The 16,367-nt window shown below is 50.1% G+C and overlaps 1 protein-coding gene across 7 annotated transcripts in view; it reads right to left on the reverse strand.

The window, feature by feature from the left end:
* RPH3AL (rabphilin 3A like (without C2 domains)) overlaps positions 1-16,367 on the reverse strand; it is a 170,722-nt gene that overhangs the window by 108,041 nt on the left and 46,314 nt on the right. Inside the window, exon 1 of one of the 7 annotated variants that reach the window (XM_066263109.1) lies at positions 13,750-13,998. The exons of 5 other annotated variants lie outside the window; for them this stretch is intronic. The gene's annotated coding sequence lies outside the window, so the exon portion shown is untranslated. Of the gene's footprint in view, positions 1-13,740; positions 13,999-16,367 lie in introns of those variants that run through there. One more of the 7 variants, XM_066263112.1, reaches the window with a different exon arrangement.

A 16,367-nucleotide genomic window follows, 5' to 3' on the forward strand; every position in this document is an offset into this window, starting at 1 on the left:
CTGGAAGGCCCTGAGCCTTCCTGCCCATCCTGGGATCACAGCTGGGTCCCATGAGTATGGAGTGGCCCCTCTTCTCTGCCAGGTATCCCCAAAGAAGAGGAGCAGGGGGTGATCGTGGAGGGGAGGAGCAAGCCAGGGAACCTCAAGGTTGGAAGTCCATGTTCTGCAGAAGCTTCTAAACCAAAAGGGTGTGGAGCCGGTCAGGGGGAGGAGTTGGGAGGAAGAAGGGCCCTGTGCTGTTATGCTAAACCTTCACCTCCTTCATGGTGGGACAGGTAGGGACATCCAGGAGAAGACAGCAGCACACATCGGTAAGAGACACTCCGCACAGCCCCAAACGAATCACCCCAGATGCTAGGCGATGAACCCCATTTTAACCCTTTGGTCACTTCCTAGTGAGGCCAGAGTTGGCACATCTCTGACAAGGGAGCTCCCAAACTAACACTGATCTGTCCTCTGACCCATCTGAAGGCAAATTCTTTTCCTTTTTCTTTTTTAATTTTAGCCAAAACAACTGTGACCACCCACAGGGTATTCTGTTCTCTTCTTCCTAAATCCAACCAGTGCCTTTTCTGTTTGACAGAAAAGAGAGAGGTTAAGAAACTGGGACAATGCCTGACCAGGTGCAGCAGGTAGAGCATTGGCCTGAAACTCTGAGGACCCAGGTTCAAAACCCCGAGGTTGCTGGCTTGAGCGCAGGCTTACTAGCTTGAAAGTAGGGTCACTGTCTTGAGAGCGGGATCATAAACATGACCTCATGGTCGCGAGCTTGAGCCCAAGGGTCACTGGCTCAGCTGGAGTTCCCCTGCAGTTCCCTGGTCAAGGCACATATGAGAAAACAATCAATAAACAACTAAGGTGCTGCAAAGAAAGAATTGATGCTCCTCATCTCTCTCCTTTCCTGTCTGTCTGTCCCTGTCTGCCCTTTCTCTCAAAAAAGAAAGAAAAGGAAAAGAAACTGGGACAAAGTCACAGAGCTAACTATGCCAATCTACTAACCTTTAACCCAGGGGTCGGGAACCTATGGCTCAAGAGCCAGATGTGGCTCTTTTTTTTTTTTAATTTTTAATTTTTTTTTTTTCCTGAAGCTAGAAACAGGGAGAGACAATCAGACTCCTGCATGCGCCCAACCGGGATCCACCCGGCACGCCCACCAGGGGGCGTCGTTCTGCCGCGACCAGAGCCACTCTAGCACCTGGGGCAGAGGCCGAGGAGCCATCCCCAGCGCCCGGGCCATCTTTGCTCCAGTAGAGCCTTGGCTGCGGGAGGGGAAGAGAGAGACAGAGAGGAAGGAGAGGGGGAGGGGTGGAGAAGCAGATGGGCGCTTCTCCTGTGTGCCCTGGCCGGGAATCGAACCTGGGACTTCTGCACGCCAGGCCGACGCTCTACCACTGAGCCAACCGGCCAGGGCCAGATGTGGCTCTTTTGATGGCTGCATCTGGCTCGTAGACAAATCTTTAATAAAAAAAAAAAATAACGTTAAAATATAAAACATTCTCATGTATTACAATCCATTCATTTCCTACCGCTCATGTTCATGGTTGCGGGTGGCCAGAGCCAATCACAGCTGTCCTTCGGGACAACACTAAATTTTTATTGGATAATGCCTAATGTACACGGGTTGTTGTATGGCTCTCATGGAATTACATTTTAAAATATGTGGCATTGGCCCTGGCAGGTTGGCTCAGTGGTAGAGCATCGACCTGGCCTGCAGGAGACCCGGGTTTGATTCCTAGCCAGGGCACACAGGAGAGGCACCCATCTGCTTCTCCACCCCTCCCCCTCTCCTTCCTCTCTGTCTCTCTCTTCCCCTCCCACAGCCAAGGCTCCATTGGAGCAAAGTTGGCCCGGGTGCTGAGGATGGCTCTGTGGCCTCTGCCCCAGGCGCTAGAATGGCTCTGGTCACAACAGAGTAACACCCCAGATGGGCAGAGCATCGCCCCCCGGTGGGCATGCCGGGTGGATCCCGGTCAGGCGCATGCGGGAGTCTGTCTGACTGCCTCCCTGTTTCCAACTTCAGAAAAATACAAAAAACAAAAAATGTGGCGTTCATGGCTCTCTCAGCCAAAAAGGTTCCTGACCCCTGCTTTAACTGGTATTCCTTCCTTGGCATCAGGTCACTTTGTGCCGTAAGTGTGGAGGGACCAGCTTTGGAGCAGTGAGAAGGCAGAGAGAAGACTCAATTAGGAAAAATATATCCTTGAAAGTCTGGCTTTCACACAAACTTACCGGAAGGCCCGGGACAAGTCAGTTATCGTTTCTGGGCCTCAGTTTTCTCATCGGCACCCAAGAAAGCCGAGGTAGACAGGCTGGAGGGACTGCCCTGTGCACTTCCCACGCCTGACTCCACCATGCCAAGTTGCAGGAGGGAGGCACGCGTGGCAGGCAGGGACTAATGGAGGGTCCGGGGAGGGTAGCTGGTGGCTGCCCCAACCTGGGAGGTGGGATGTGATTCCCCACCCCAGCCTAGCTGCAGCTCAGGGAGCGGAGTGCATCCCTGGATCCCCTTCTCGCTCCTGGAGCTTGAGGGGAGACAAGGCCCTGGAGTCAAATGCTACAGGCCGAGGTAGATGAGAGGATGTCACGCCCCGGGGCCTGGGGCCCAGGGCACTGGATGGCAGGGTCTTCAAGGATGCTAAGCTTGTAGCTGAGCATATTCACAGGGTGGCTCTGAATGAGAACTCAGACCCCTACCCTGGGGTTGCTGGGCTGCACCTGGCACCTCACAAGGCACAGCTGTCCTTTGCAAACACAGAGCAACCTTGGGACAGATGGTAGGAGAGGAAGGGCAGCCCGAAGAGCCACGTTTTAGGAAATTGCCCATGAAGCCAGCTTAGGTTCTCCAAACACCGTCAGTCTGAGCTAGCGGCCAACTCCCTGACTCGCCAGCCAACCCGTCCCCGGCTGCTCACGCCTCTGTGACCGGGGGCTCCACTGCCAGACGGTGTGCTCACCACCACCGTGCACGCACCCCGGGCTCTGCTGTCCATCCCGCGGGGTCTCGCGGGGGTCTCGTGGCGGGTCAGGGAGGGCCCCTTCCCAAGGTCCTGCTGCGTCAGGCCCAGACCCTCGTAAGAGCTGGTCCTTAAGACTTCTAGAGAGCGGTGTCATGTAAGGTGACTCCTGATGTGCCCTTATTAATAAACGTCAATCTGTCTTGGACAGAAGTCAAATGATGAGGGAACAAAACGAAGGCTTAAAGACATCAAGTAAAAAGCAGGGAAGGAGAATCTACACATTCACAAGGGGAAGGATGGGCGCGGCCAAAGGCCTGGAGGGAGGCAGACAGCGGGGTGTGCAGAGAGGTCTGCATGGAGCTTGGCCTTCCTCTGCAAGCGGGCGGGAGGGGCACACGGGCCAGGCCTGTCTCTGAGGCCAAGGGCCTGGAGGGAGGCAGACAGCGGGTGTGCAAAGAGGTCTGCCTGGAGCTTGGCCTTCCTCTGCAAGCGGGCAGCAGGGGCACACGGGCCAGGCCTGTCTCTGAGGCCAAGGGCCTGGAGGGAGGCAGAGACAGCGGGGTGTGCAGAGAGGTCTGCATGGAGCTTGGCCTTCCTCTGCAAGCGGGCAGCAGGGGCACACAGGCCAGGCCTGTCTCTGAGGTCCTTCCAGCTGGGAGAGAAAGAGGCTGAAGAAGAGGGGTGTGCGTATGATGTGTGTGTTATGTGTGTGATGTGTGTAGCGTGTGTGGTGTGGGGGGTGATGTGTATGGTGTGTGATGTGTGTATGGTGTGTGTGTGAAAGTATGCAGTGTATGAGATATGAGATGTGTGATGTGTGTGGTGGGTATGCTGCATGTGTGATGTGTGGGGTGTGTGGTGTGGGGTGTATGTGTGTTCGATGTGTGTGTATGGTGTGTGATATGTATGTGTATGTGTGTGGTATAAATATGTGTTGTGTGTGGTGTGTGGTATGTGTGTGGTATGCAGGGGGGTAGTATGTGTTGTGTGTCTGGTGTATATGATGTGTGTGTGATGTGTACGTTCTGCTGGGAAAGAAGCTGGTCCTGGGGAAGGTGGACGTTTTACGTTTTACCTGAGAACCAGCCCCAGAGGTCCTCCTTCTTTGACTTGTTTCCATCTCCCCTTCCTGGTTAGACTGTGGGCTCCCTGGGGCCCTGTGTCCCCCTTCTCTCTCCTGCCCAGCACGGAGCCAGCTATAAAGTAGGTGGACAGTGAATGTCTGTGCAGTGGAACTGACTGCATCAGACGGCCGTTCCCGACGAGGAGGAATTCAGACAGGTCAGGCGTGCTCAGAGCAGGGCTGGGCCCTAAACGCCCTCTGTGACTTGTTCACGCACAGACAGTTTGTTCCCCAGGGGCTAGTCAGTGCCCAGGGCTCCGTCTGACAGCTGATCGCCTCCCCAGGGGCCAGTGTGCCCATGAGGCCTCCAGGGGCCTCCTGCACTCACTGGGCAAGACAAGCCCACAGCGCCTGCATCCTCTTGAGTGCTTCTTCTTTTTAAATTTTTTTTTTTTAGCCTGACCAGGCGGTGGCGTAGTGGATAGAGCGTCGGACTGGGATGCGGAAGACCCAGGTTCGAGACCCTGAGGTTGCCAGCTTGAGCATGGGCTCATCTGGTTTGAGCAAAAATTAACCAGCTTGGACCCAAGGTCCCTGGCTCAAGCAAGGGGTTACTCGGTCTGCTGAAGACCCATGGTCAAGGCACATATGAGAAAGCAATCAATGAACAAGTAAGGTATCGCAACGCGCAACGAAAAACTAATGATTGATGCTTCTCATCTCTCCGTTCCTGCCTGCCTGTCCCTGTCTCTCCCTCACTCTGACTCTGTCTCTGTAATAAAATAAATTTTTTTTTTAATTTTTAGAGAGAGGAGAGAGAGAGAGAAAGAGGGGGGAGAAGCGGGAAGCATCAACTCATAGCTGCTTCCTGTATGTGCCTTGACCAGACAAGCCCAGGGTTTTGAACCCGTGACCTCAGCATTCCAGGTTGACGCTTGATCCACTGCGCCACCACGAGTCAGGCTCTTGAGCGCTCCTGAGCCCTGCAGCACGGGGGTTCAGGGGACCGTATGGGTGTGGGAGAGACAGGAAATAGAGTTGCCTGGTTTTGATTTCCTGAGAAAATTCTTGGGGGATGGAGGTTCATGAGCCGCAGGAACTTCCTGAGGCAGATCTGTGAAAACAAATCTATTTTTACAAGGAGCTGCAATTCCTATCTCCCTAAAGTCAGAAGTTCACCACCCAGGGCATTCATCACCGCAGGCAAATGCTGCAGTCACAGCCGACTCTCCGTGGAGCAAGTCATTACACGGCCCACGCGGTTGGCTCCTGGGCCAACCCAGGAATATTAGAAAGAAAAAAACGCCCTAAACTCACTCACCATCCACCCCTACATGAAGACTCTTAACATCTTAATGTAAGGTCTTCCCATTTTTTCTAGGTATTTGTGTATAGGTTTTAAGTAAAATTGGGTTTTTATTACATACAATGCTTGCTCCACGTCCTTATCACAATGTACTTTCTTATATTATTAAAAGTCCTCAAAACCATGATTCTCAACTGTAACACAGTGTTCTGGATGTAGTTTATCATGTTCCTGTCGGGAAGCACATAGATTATTTCCAATTTTGTTCTGTTATATTCAACAGTAAAATGGACATCCTGAGGGATAAGTCTTTGTGCCCATCTCTGAGGACTTCCTAGGATAAATTCCCGCCAGGGAAAGGAAGTGTGTTTTTTCCATGTCTTTTTGAGACTTTTACTACAGTAATCTCACAGCCACTCAAAGCTCTCTGTACCAGACCTCACCACAAAAGGTCTGCTGGAGGCAACTGCATCCTGTTGCCATAATGTGGATTTTGTATTTTCTTCTTTTTATTTTTAAGAAAGAGAGAAAGGGAGAGAGAAAGAGAGGGGAAGGGAGATAAGGAGTAAGGGAGAGAGAGAGAGAAGCATCAACGTGTTGTTCCATTTAGTTGTTCCATTTAGTTGTGCACTCATTGTTTTTCATATGTGCCCTGACCAGGGACTGAACCTGTGACCTTGGCACAACACTATATCCACCACTGAGCCACCAGCCAGGGGTGGATTTTGTTATTTTCTAGGTCAGAGCTCAAAGATGGAAGAACCCATCTGTAAATCTCCAGTCAGTTGGTTTTAATAATGTATTCATTAAACAAACAAACAAACAAACCGTCCTCCTTTCCACAAACAGTCGAGAATCTACTTAAAAGAAGCCTTCTCCCCCTCTTAACAAATTCCCAGGCTCAGAATCTGGTACAGGGAACACTGGCCTTATGCCCTGAGTTACCCGGGTGGTCAGCTAACACCTCTACAGTGTTCTTTTCTAAAAAGGCTAAGGGTTCCCTGGAATAGTAATACCTGTGGTGACACCTCCACCACAGGCTCACAGTGATGGTGAACTGAGAGCGGAGCCCTGTGAACTCGACGTTGCAACTAATCCAGGAACACACTGCTGTTTGACACCCAACCCTTGAAACCTTACACCTACTTACACACCGAGTGTGGACAACACTGCCAACTCGCGGCAGTCTCTAAGATGTATCAGACTTCGAAAAAGATAGCCAGAGGACCATATCACCTGCCCTTAGAGAAGGATTACACACACCCCAGGGTCTCTGCCCCACCTACCAGGGCCAGGACAAGGACAGAGGCAATGTCCCAGCAAGGACAGCTCCTTTTCACCCACATCTTTTCCCTGGTGTGGTTATCTCCCCCACCTTTAGGCCCTGGCATGTTCCATGTCCTTGACTTTATTTCAGGGAAACTCCCTGGTGCAACTGAGCTGATGGGCCCTCTCCCCCACAGGCCATAGTGTGGATGGACGACCTCTGGGAAGAGAAGAAATGATATAGGGAGAATGGCGGGAAAAAGGCAGGCAGAATGGAAGGGCTGAAGGAAACCGCAGGTTCTAGGAGGGGACACCTTGTACAAAGGCAAACACGAGTCACCAGCAAGTGCAGGACAGCAAGAGGACAAAAGTGCACCCTTTCACCAAGTGCTAGAGGTTTCCTCTGAGCTGCCAAGCCCTGATGAACAACATATGCAGTCTAGCCAAGAGTATCAGTGAACCCAGAGACTTAGAAGCAATAAATAAATGTTGCAAATCACTAAGTTTGGGGTAGTTGTTACACAGCATTATCACAGCAACATGTAACTCATACAAATGGTACTGGTAAATAAAACCCCAACCCTGACCTCCATTATCTGGCCAAACCCCTTCTCAGAGCTGTTTGGAGCTTGACTGCCAAACTTGTGAGCAGTGGAGAGGCCAAAAGATCAGATGGGGAAGCAAACAGGAGACCTAGGAGGCAAGCAAAACCCACTCTGCTTCCCACCCACTTTTTATGTGCCAGAGCAAGAGCCCTGAGCTGAGGGGTCTGGGGAAGGGCCTGGAGCCTTCTCAGGTAGCCAGTGCAGGGTTGGAAAAGAGGCTTCACCCCAGGGCCAAGCCAGAGCTGCGGCCCAGAGAACCACACTGGAGAGGGTTTGGAGCCTGCATTCAGTCTCTGCAGGGAAGGCTGCAGTGACCCTTTAATGCCTGCCCAGGGTGTGGGAGGGGAGAGTGGCTGCACGCTCACATGCCCGCTACTGCCAAGCTTCCATCCCAGACTGCTAGCTGTGCGGGGCCTGGTGGTGGGGAGGTGATGAGGTCTAAAGGAGGGAGAAAAAGCAGGGACGAATATAAGAGAATACTTGCCACCAAGCCAGTGCTTCCCGAGGCCTCTTAAGACACCTGTAAGTGCTGTTAGTTCTATGCCCAGGTATTAATATTCCAGGAAACCCTTAGCAACAGCCCTGACATCTGCTCTGTCACTATGATACAGGAAACATGATAATAGCAGCAAGATAAGGTGAGCTGAGACATCAACATTTCCTCCACCTGTCACCAGCGCTGGGAGGATGAAAGACTCAGATAGGAAGCCTGGAGGCCTGTCCGAAACCCGAAAGCACCTCCCTGCCTGTCCTGTCCGGGGCTGGGTACGCACGAGGCAGGGCTCCAGGGGATTCAGGTGATGAGAGGAGCTACTGCCTGACAAAGTGGCTGGAACTCACCCTGTCAGCAGCCATCCTGCCAGATCTGATTCTTTCAATGACTCTTAGCTCTCCTCCCAGTCTAATTCTCCTCCACTCCTGCCTAGACTGTGGCAAAAGCTTCCCAATCGGCTTTTGGACCTCCTGGGGCTCACCTCACTCCCTTCACTTGCAGCCAGAAAGGTTATCCTTAAAGACTAAGTCAGGCTATGCTTTAAAATCCTTGCTTAAAAACCTTCAATGGCTCACCTTGGCCCAGTAGCTCAGTTATGAGTGTCATCCTGATGCACTAAGGTTGTGGGCTTGATTCCTGGTCAGGGCTCTTGTAGGAATTAACCAATGAATGCATAAATAAGTGGGACAACAAGCCAATGTTTCTCTCCCTTCCCCTCTCTCAAAAATCAATAATAATAATAATAATAATAATAATAATAATAATAGCAGCAGTCTAGGTCATCCATGATCAGGCCCAAACTAGCCTTACAGTCTTACCTGCTATCGCATTCCACAAAACTCATGCCCCGCTCACCAGGAACCCAGAGGTGCTCTGGCTGCTCAGCCCTGCCCCTGGAACTTGTTCCGTGAAACACTTTGCCTGTACACTGTCTACCTACAGAGGCCCAGCAACCTTCCTCTGAGAATTCTCTAGCTCCTCCCCCTCAAGGCACATTCCAAATCAACCCCATTGCCTCGCCCCAGCATTTCATTCCACTTTGTATCACAGGGGGACTTTGCAGCTGTTACCCCTATGAAGGTGGCAGCTCTCAGGGTGCATTTTGATGTCCCTGAGCTAGCATGTCCCCAAAACATGGCAGGTGTCTAGTACACATTTACCGACCTTCAAGAGTTCACCGCCACCCATGGAATAATAATGCCCAGCCACCCCAGCCTGGACTTTCAGACCTTGCAGTGTGAGATCCCCTTCCTTAATCTTCCTCCTGCCACACACAGGGCAGTCCACGGAACAGGCTTCGCCTGTGGCACCTGCCTCCGCAAAGTGGTTTCCACAGAGTAAAACCATGGAGAATCTAGAAAGGACTCCAATATGAGGAGTGGTCAACAAGAGCACAACTGGACGCAGTCAATATCAAAATGGCAAGTGACCAGGAAAGGGTTACAGCAAGACTAGGAGCAAGAAGTGGAACCAAATGGTAGCACAGCACAAACACCTAAGTGAAAAATGCAGAGTAATGTATTAAAGGAGTAGGGTTTGGAATTATGGGTATGCTCATGCCAGTGATTCTTTTGTGAAGAGGATTTAGTAAATGTTAAGACAAACGATGACACCCTACCTGTCCTCGTCTGCCTGCTCAGAGGCCTCCTCTTGGGTGGGGCACTCTAAAATTCTACAGCCCCTGCTCAGATTCCTATAGCTTTTCCAGGCTGTGCCTTTGAGAAGCAGGCAATCCTGTATACCCCGTGGCCCATTTTGTGGCACATCTCTGCTGAGTCACAGAGCTAAGCATCTCCTGCTGTCCTCAAAAGGACAAGCAGCAGCCGCTGTTGGCTTCATTACCCTCATTCATTCAACAAACATGCACTGAGTATTGACTCTGCACCAGGCACGTGCCTGGCATCTCAGCTCGCCGCAGGGTGAGCAAGGGTAGTGTTTTGTACCTCCAGAAGACTTCACGTGGTGCACAGCTAGGAGGCCTCACTTACCACTGCGGGATCTTCTTCCCAGGAAAGTAAATCCTTACCTAAAACACCCATTCCAGTGGACCCAAATCCCTGCCTGCCTTTTGGTCGGACTGAAACGGTTTTCTCATTCCCAGGCTGAAGTGCTCTCTGCAAAGCCTCCAACTGAGGTGAGATGCAAAGCACCCCACTCTTCCCCCTCTCGCTTCAAGTGCCAGCCCTCCAATCTCAACAGCCACAGGCTCTGCCTAAGTGACCCAGAGGCACAGTAATTTTCTTATCACTGAAAGGCCTGAAACAGGGCAGGGAGGGGTCCTATATCAAGGCAATCTCAGAGCTGAGGCTACACAGGGCAGTGGTGGGATTCAAATAATTTAACAGCCAGTTCTCTGCCCTAATGACCGTTTTAAGTATTAAAAAACAATATACCGCCTGACCAGGCGGTGGTGCAGTGGATAGAGCGTCGGACTGGGATGCGGAGGACCCAGGTTCGAGACCTGGAGGTCGCCAGCTTGAGCGCATTCTCATCTGGTTTGAGCAAAAGCTCACCAGCTTGGACCCAAGGTTGCTGGCTCGAGCAAGGGGTTACTTGGTCTGCTGTAGCCCCACGGTCAAGGCACGTATGTGAAAGCAATCAATGAACAACTAAGGTGTCTCAACGAAAAACTAATGATTGATGCTTCTCATCTCTCTCCGTTCCTGTCTATCTGTCCCTATCTATCCCTCTCTCTGACTCTGTAAAAACAAAAAACAACAACAACAACAAAAAAAACAATATACCGAAAGGTAGTTTATTATTTCATGCATTTAATATTTTAAATAAGAACAATAAAAGAGGTACACAACACTAGATTATGATAGATAAAATGGCTACTCAGCTGCCATCCCAAAAACAGTGCAGGCCTGAAGGAGGAGGAAGTGCTGGAACAGAACATTCTCATCCCCCACTGTGAGCTGTAGTTAATTTGCTTGCTATTCTCTCTCTTAATGGCTTCCTGGCCTTTACTTTGAAATGTAGGAAAAAGTTTACCTTTGCAGGAATGCCTGGAAAAGCTTACATTGGGGAGGGACCTGACAACTAGGGGAGTTTAAATCACAATAGTTGTTTGTAACACCTTAGCCACAGGCCCAGGGGGGCCAGGACCCAGCTGTCTTGAAGATTTACCAAGGGCGCCAGCTAGGACCGTGCTGATTAGGCCTGTGCTACAGCAGAAGACCTTGCGGAGTAGATGTCTCTGCAGCTGAATCCCCCTCCTCCTGCTTATTGTCAAGTCAGTGACCAAGGCCATAAACCAAGATATGCTAATCCACCCCAGACCCTGTATGTACTGCTCCCTCCTGCAGCTTGGGATTGACACCCTTTGTTGGTCTCAGCCTTCCTGCACCCAGGCACTTTTAAAATAAAATTTCCTTTTGAACATACTAGCCTCGTGTTTTTGGTTCAACCCATGGTTTCTGCCTTTCAGATTATGTTATAAGAAAGAGTTTTAAAATATTACATAATACCTGACAAAAAAGCAGTAAAATTGTTATTTAATATATTTCCATATTGCTTTTTGATTGGCATCCTCACTTGCAATTTTTTCACCTATGGATGGAATAAACATCACTACGGGCGCTTAGAATATGCTGTTGCGCAGATGAACATTAAAAAAGAGTAAGGAACGTAAATGTGTGATTTCCACATTGGGCGGCTGCCCAGGTGCCCACCTAAGAGACAACCCTGATTACAGGTGCCATTTTAACAACTGGTTCACTGGACTTAACAAAACATTAGGTATTGGTTCTGCCGAGCTGGTGCAAACTGGCTGAATCCCACCAATGATAGGGTTGCAGGTGGGGGCCATGACCCCCTCCTCCCTTAAGTGGACAAAGGGACACTGACAAACTAGATGTTCCAGATCACCTTCCCCCAGGCATCCAGGTAACTAACCCGGGTGTGAAAGGTCCCCTAGCTTATTTACGGTTAATCTTACATAAATCACTGAAAGAGACATTCTTCTTTAATCATCACCAGCCCCCACCCTCAAATCCCCTATTTAACCCTACCTATTAGAGAACCAGGGGCTGCTCCCCCTTACCAGACAGCCGGGCAGGTTTCCTTTCATTAAAGCCTGTTCCACTGGTCTTTCGGACTCCACTGATTCTATCAACCACTGCTACAGGGTAACTAGACCCCTTGGGCCAGAGTCTACCCTGGAACACACGAGAAGGAGGGAAGCCTCCCAGGCTGGCTGCAGGGCCCAGAATGTTCCCATCAGACACATGGTGTTAGTCTGCCAGGGCCTGGGTAACAAATTACCATAAGCTGGGAAGCTTAAGACTTCTAGAGCCTAGAAGTTTAAAACAGAGATGTCAGCAGGGCAGGGTTCTCTCTGGAGGGTCTAGGGAAGTACCTCTCCCACACCTCCCTCTCAGCCTCCGGTGTTTGCGGCATCCTGGGCGCCCCTCAGCTTCCAATCTCTGTCTTCATCTTCCAGGCATCCCTCCCTCTGCGTCTCTACATGGCCACCTCTTTGTATCTCTTGTCCTCACATGGCCATCTTCCCTCTACGTCTATCTTCTTATAAGGACGTTTGTCATATTGGATTGAGACTAAAGGAGATACCAGTATGACCTCATCTAAACTAATTACATCTGCAGTGCTGCTATCTCCAAATGAGGTCACATTCTGAGGTTCTTGGGGTTAAAACTTCAATATACCCTTTTGGGGGACATATTTCACTCCATTCTACATGGAAAAAACAGAATCCCAAGCCTTGCCTTGGGGGTGGAAACAGCAGGCACAACGGACCCCTTAGTATGTATGCATGGATGTTTAAGCTGTTCTAAAGCGCCCCCGTGGCTCCTGGGGTGCTGAGGACCAGACCAGGGGTCCAAAGCTGAGACAGGGAGCTACCCGGATTGATGCAGGAGGAGGATCCAGGAAAATGATCTCCTTTAGTCATTGTTTGTCTTGGGAGTTCTTAACAGGCAGGCTGTGAACTTGGATAGGAACAAATTATAGCTTTATTTTCATTAACCTACAACTGAAATTTTCTATTTCCTTTATTTATGAATATCAGCAGTACCACAGTATTATTAGTACATGTGCCTGGGTCATCGATAAACTCTCAGCTATTTTTGTACCACAATACAGAGCTGCAGATATGCTGAAATATTATTAATGCTCATCACTACTTTTAAATTCTAATAGTTATTAGATCTTTCACAAGGCTGTTTATGTAATGCTTCAGTGAAGAAGCACACAGACTGCTATATCCAAAATTTGTTTTTTAAAAATATTCTGATAACTGTAAGTCAATATAATTGGTTTCTTCTGGAACCTGTTTGTGACTTTATAACCATTATTTTTTTGTGTGTGGCAGAGACAGAGAGAGTCAGAGAGAGGGACAGACAGACAGGAAGGGAGAGAGATGAGAAACATCAATTCTTCGTTGCGGCTCCTTATCTGTTCATTAATTGATCTCTCATATGTGCCTTGACCGGGGGCTACAGCAGACTGAGTGACCCCTTGCTCGAGCTAGCGACCTTGGGCTCAAGCTGATGAGCCTTGCTCAAATCAGATGAGCCCGCGCTCAAGCTGGTGACCTCGGGTTTCGAACCTGGGTCTTCTATATCCCAGTCCGACGCTCTATCCACTGCGCCACTTCCTGGTCAGGACTATATAACCATTATTTTGAGAAACGTTCCATAGGATTCCCCAGATTGTCAAAAAGAGGGCTTGATAGCACAAAAAGAAACAACAGGAGATGGAGTTAGAACTTGACAGAAAGGTTATCAACCTTCAGGGTAAGCAGGTGTCCATGCCCCAGGGATTCTCTGCCCAGGAAATATCTGCCAGGAGCTGCCAGGCATCTGGCGTGGGACATGCAGTGAGAGGTGTTAATGCTGTTTGTCTTTTAGGGCAGAAATGCAGCCCCGCTTCCATGCAGACAATTTGTGTGTACCTGGAACGTCCTAGGCAAACAGGATTTTTGCAAAGAAAATCTGATTTTAGATCACACTTGTGAGCTGCTTGATGGAGGAGCCCAAGAGAAACATCTCTATGAAGCAGAGAAGCCTCTGGAAGGAAAACAGACCCACCCCTCTCACCTGCTTCATCAAGTCCCACTCCTCAGGTGTGCTGACAGGGGCAGTCCTCCGGGTCCCCAGGAGCAGTGTCCTACACAGCTGGCTCCCGCAGTGGCCCCCGCACAGCCCCACCGGGACACCGGCCCTCAGGTGGCTCTGTAGGGCTCTGCCACGGACTTCATCCTTCTTCTGCCCGCTTCAGTGGGGCTGAGGCAGGGACCCTGGCCCTGGCTGTTTGCTCAAAGCCAGCAGCCCAGGCAACCCCCAGCTGACCAAGCCTGCTATCTGTGGGCCAGCTGTCCCAGCTTGTTCATGGAAACACAAACAGACGTTTCCCTGTTTCAACTCCAAGATTAAGGACCCACTGCCTGGGGGCCAGCTGTCCACTTCTCTGTACATTTCCTGTTCTGCTAGCAGAGGCTAAGACCCCAAACAAGAGGGGGTACCCACCACAAACTACTATAGTGAGGACTGCTGAGGACTCAAGCTATGGTTGGGGTGGGGGTGGGGGGTTACCTGAGAATGCCAGAGGGAATCACCCCGGAACATGGCATGGCACAAAGATGAGCAGGGGAGAAGCCAAACCGAACCACCAGCATGTTGCCAGCAGTTTTCAAAGCTCTTAGAAAGAGCCCACAAACTAAAACATGCCCAGCTGGGCCCTGAGCAAAACTGGGAAGGGACAGCAGCCAGCTTTACAGGGCACTGCCCACCTGCCAAGTGCTAGTCCTGGGTTGACAACGTCAAGTCTGTCACACTCCCCAGGGATGGATGGAATGACCACCCTCTCTTCCAGAGAAGGGGCTCAGGCCCAATTTTTGGGAGGCAGAGCCACTCCCTCAAGGCCACACAGCTGACCCCTGGCACTCAGTGTCACTCAACTGACTGAGCTGAGTTCAGGCATTTTCTATTACCCTCTCTGCCTCCAAGGAGCCCTGGCTTCAGCAGTTGGCATCTAATGAAAGCAACAGCCCAAGGGGTATTCTCCAAGCATCCACAGCGCTCCCGGAACTCAGGAGTGTGACAGGAGTTCACAGAAACTGAGACATGCAGGAACTGGCCAACTGGAAGTTCTGAAAAGGCTCGGAGTCATCTGGGCTGGAGCAGCCTTGAGGGACTGCAGAGGAAGTGGGCTGGCATCGGTTTCCATGAATTAGAGGTGCTTGGGAGACAGAGGCCTCCACTACCCTGCCTCAGGTACTGCTGTGTCCCACCCTATGTCCACAAAGGCACAAAGGCACAGGTCTCTGATGTCCCTGCTCCTCACCATTCCCACTGCCTGACCCAGGAGCTCCCCTGACCTCAGTCACCTTGCTACCCTAAGTGGTTCCCCTGCCTCCAGGCCTCCCGTCCAGACCCACTCTACCCTGTCACCAGACGGGCACTCCAAAGGCCCAGTTCTGCTCAAACACTTCCATATCAAGCCCAGCATCCTCACCTAGAATTTCATAGACATCTACAGGGTCTATTCTACTTTGGCAAACTTGTCTCCAGACAAACGGAAACATGTGGCATTACCTTCTGTGTCCAAGCCCATGCCTCCCCCAGGAAGCCCCCCTGCCTCACCACCTCCCCATTCCACACCCTTTGCGCTAACCTGAAGCACTGCTTCCACCCTAGCAAAACGCTTACACATTGTTTTTTTAATGAGAGGAGAGAAGACAGAGAGATAGACTCCCACATGCGTCCTGACCAAGATCTACCTGGCAACCCTGTCTGGGGCTGATGCTCAAATCAACTGAGCTATCCTCAGCACCTGGGGACGATGCTAGATCCAACCAAGCCACTGGCTACGAGAGGGGAAGAGGGAGAGGAAGGGGAGAAAAAAGGGAAGAGAAGCAGATAAGCTTCTCATGTGTGCCCTGACTGGGAATGGAACCCAGGACATCTGCATGCCAGGCTGATGCCCTATCCACTGAGCAAACCAGCCAGGGCCAACACGTACTCTTTATCTCTTCCCACAACCTCCTAGTTTCTGGTGGTTTATGAATGTGTCTGACCTCTCTTACTGAACCAAATGTTTCCAGACAGCAGGACAAACCTTGTTCCTAGATGATACTCAAGACCTGTGCACTAGAACGGAATTGAAAGACGAGAAATAAACCCATACATTGCTAATTAACTGATTTTCAGCAAGGGTGTCAAGACCATTCAATGGGGAAAGAAAGGTCTTTTCAACAAATGGAGCTGTGACAGCTGGGGAGCCACATGCAAAAGAATGAGGTTGGACCCTTTCATCCCACCATCTGAAAAAATTGATTCTCAGTAGATCAAAAACCTAAATGTAAGAGCTGAAACCATAAAATTCTTAGAAGAACACATAGGGATAAATCTTCATAACTCAAGCTTGGAAGTCATTTCTCAGATTATAATACCAAAAGCATAAGCAACAAAAGAAAAAATAGATAAACTAGACTTTATCAATATTAAAACTACACCAAATGATATTAACAAGGTGAAAAGACAATGCACAGAATGGGAAAAAATATTTGCAAATCCTATATCTGATGAAGGTCTAAAACCTAGAATACATATATTTAAAAACTCTTACAACTCAACAACAAGACAACTCAGTTAAAAAATGGGCAAAGGACATCAATAGACATTTCTTTTCTTTTTTCTTTTTTTTTAATGAAAGT

This window comes from Saccopteryx bilineata, chromosome 2, assembly GCF_036850765.1.
Source record: "Saccopteryx bilineata isolate mSacBil1 chromosome 2, mSacBil1_pri_phased_curated, whole genome shotgun sequence".
NCBI lineage: Eukaryota > Metazoa > Chordata > Mammalia > Chiroptera > Emballonuridae > Saccopteryx > Saccopteryx bilineata.